Here is a 3,433-nt window from a genome sequence, read left to right on the forward strand (position 1 = left end):
TTACTAAATGTATTAAATAAAATATATCTCTAAACTATATGTGAATTGGTTCTCAAAGGGTGATCCCTGGATCACAAAAGGGTGAAAGATAAAATGGTTTCACTCTTTTGGGGGGAAATAAGATAAAATATATTTACTTAATAATACTAAGACATTATTTGAAAGTGTTTTACTCTCACTCTTTCATGAGGATACAGTGGAGCTACCTAACTGCTCTGCTGCCTAAGGAAATGAATACTCGCCTTCTCGTGTTTCCAAACTTTTTCAACTTTAATTTCTTATATAGAAAAAATTAATTAATGCTGCCCAAATGAAATAAATATCTTTGGATCTTCAATAATTTTAGGAGAATAAGAGATTCCTAAAACCAAAAAAGAGAAACATTGATGTAGTTTATTGTTTAGTATATTTATAAATTTTACATAAGTGATATTTGGTGACTTGCTTTTTAAACTCAACATTCCGTTGAGGTCTAATCCCGATAGGGCTTTTCCTGTAGCCTGCATGTTGTTGGAAATGCCTCATAGAGTAACTCTGGTTTTACTATACTCACAGGACTTTTGTTAGACCTGTGGGAAGGAACCACAAGGCAGTTGCTAAAGTATGAAAAAGACAGTTACTAAACTGTCTTTAGTTTATTAACTGTCTTAGTCAAGACCTGTTAATTTACTTTTTTACCTTAGGTATTGGCATATCCCACACGTCTGTACTATTCTTGAATTTGATCACTTAGGAATGAATACGATTTGAACTCGTTCATATTTAGAGAAGGTGTCAAATTGAGAACCAGGCAGATCCACCTACACTGAAAATGACCCTAAAGTAAATTGGTGGAAGAAATCAGATCCCAAAGATCATTGGTGAGTTTTGAAGTCTTCGTCAGTATATCCATATTAAAAGGAGATGACAGAAGCCAAAGTAAAAGAATTATGGGCTGACGGAACAACTGGATTAAAATAAATGTCAGTTTCATTTAAAAGGGCTAACTTGAAGGTAATTTTTGAAAATGGTTAATTTTGACTCCAGTTCTTTAGAGGCTCTAAAGTGACCTTGATGGGCAGTGGAAGAAATCACAACATGAAATTCCTTGAATAAAAATTAATTGACTTTAATAAATGAACTCAACCTTCTCTCGCTAAGGTGTATGAAAATGGGTGCACATAGACTGAGCTCGTTCCTTTCAGCTGTTTATGCTGTTATAAAGTAGTTTCAAAAAGAGGAAAATATCTGCTCTTCAAAGTTTTCTGAGCATGTGACTTTATAAAGCATATGCATTTGAGCACCTTCCCAAATGCCTTTCCTGTACCAATGAATAATACATTTGCCTCACAACTGAAGTAATGTACCCTCCTGCTCTGCTTCCTATCCTGTTGCCAAATTCAGTGACTGAATGGGCATTTTCATAATCACTCTCCTAACTATGACCTCTCGATTTCACAGAGAAGCTTAATCCCGGTTAGTCTCATTGTCTCACTGGGGATTCTCTGTTTCCTTGAGGGGCCTCTGAGAGGCGAACAGCTTTGCAAGGACTGGGAACCTGTGACAAGCACAGTGTTGGAAACACTTGAGGTCTTTGTTCTTCCAGAGTAGACATCTCCAACTCCTGGGGGCTCCTGCTTTCCCTCTGTCCCTGAATGCTGATTATGGGTCATGAGATTATGTAACAGACAGTTCATAGCCTCTACATGCAATTTTTTTGCCTATATATTTTGTTAGGGAAAAAATAAAATATACACAGTAGAGAGACTAGTATAGCAAACTTGTGTGTACTAATAACCTAGCTTCGAAATTGCCAACACACAGTCCATCTTGTTTCATTCATTTCTTCACCCACTCCACACTCTCCCCACTGAGTTATTTTTAGTCAATTATTAGACACCATACATAAATCCTACACTACTTGTCTCCAAAACACATTGATTCTTTTTTAGAAAACATAACCGCCGGGCATGGTGGCTCATGCCTGTAATCCTCGCACTTTGGGAGGCCGAGGCAGGTGGATCACGTGAGGTCAGGAGTTTGAGACCAGCCTGACCAACATGGTGAAACTCTGTCTCTACCAAAAATACAAAAATTAGCTAGGCATGGTGGCTAACTCCTTAATCCCAGCTACTGGTGAGGCTGAGGCAGGAGAATCGGTTGAATCCGGGAGGCAGAGGTTTCTGTGAACCTAGATCCTGCCATTGCACTCCAGCCTGGGCAATAAGAGCGAAACTCCATCTCAAAAAATAAAATTAAATTAAAAAAATAAAAATTTAAAAAACATAACCATAATACTGTTACTTATACCTGAAAATCAATAATTCTTTAATATTGCCGAGTTATCCAGTCAGCATTCAAACCTCTCATTTCACATCAGAAAAGTTTTTACAGCGAGTTTGTTGGAATTAGGATCCACAAAAGGTCCAGACATAGATTGGTTATGTCGCAAATCCATCCGTAGGCTTCCTCTTCCCTATTTTTGTGTCTTGCAAGGTGTCTGTTAATAAAACTGGATTCTTTGCCCTGTGGAACATCCCATTCAGCAATCTAGATATTGCTGATTGCAGCCCTGGAGTGTTTAATCGTTCCTCTGTCCCTTGTAGTTCCTATAAACTGGTAGTAAAGCATGGTCCTGATTAGGTTCAGGCTCAATATTTCTGGCAGAAATGCTGTATGTGTAGTGCGTTTGCTTGCTGTTATATTGCATCAGGAGGTGCCTATTGTCTGTTTCCTTTTGTTGATATTAATATTGATCTGTGGGTTCAGATGTTATCAGGATGATCCATCCATTATAAAATTTTCTACCAAATAATACTTCCAGCTGCCAATGATGACCATTGCCTGCATCCATTATTTCATTAGGGGTTTGAGAAAGCAAATATTCTAATTCGATCATTTCTTCTGAATTCATTAGCTGTAAAGGAATGCATGCTTATCAGCTATTGGGTTACCATGAATTATGAGTCAAAAGGCAAATGAGGTGAACTGTGCATGTGGCATTCCCCCACCCAGTCTCCATGTGCTCAGCCTTGTCTGTGCCCTCATGGGCTGCATCAAAGGCTCTGTTGCCCACTGGATTCTGCTTGGGTATAGCTCATGGGAGTCCTGGAATGAGATCAAAGGGAGGGAGGAGAATGAGGATGGAGTTTATTCCCCTGTTTCCTTCCCTGTGCTGTGCCCCAGCTGGCTGCATCCATTACCGCTGTCTCTGCACAGACCTCTCTTACCTGGGTTTTGATAACCACTCCTTCCTTTGCTCCTCCAATCTGCATGAGATCACGTCCCCCTAAATGCCATGGTGATCATGGCATTGCCACCCTGTGGTGCTGCCCTCTTCCTTGTGGTCTTCCTACAAACACTGCCCATAGCTTTTATACAACCATTTTACTAAGTCTCAAATTACAAAATTTGTAATGCCTGCTTCACATTGGGAGGTATATTATCCTTCTCC

The 3,433-nt window shown here is 39.3% G+C and overlaps 1 non-coding gene across 1 annotated transcript; it reads left to right on the forward strand.

Annotated features, from left to right (window-relative positions):
- Positions 1-464: 464 nt before the first annotated feature.
- On the forward strand, positions 465-595 carry LOC111528833. Its single transcript, XR_002727172.1, has one exon. It is a non-coding gene; the product is annotated as a small nucleolar RNA SNORA18 (small nucleolar RNA).
- The last annotated feature ends 2,838 nt before the right edge of the window (positions 596-3,433 follow it).

Source organism: Piliocolobus tephrosceles, chromosome 6 (genome assembly GCF_002776525.5).
Source record: "Piliocolobus tephrosceles isolate RC106 chromosome 6, ASM277652v3, whole genome shotgun sequence".
NCBI lineage: Eukaryota > Metazoa > Chordata > Mammalia > Primates > Cercopithecidae > Piliocolobus > Piliocolobus tephrosceles.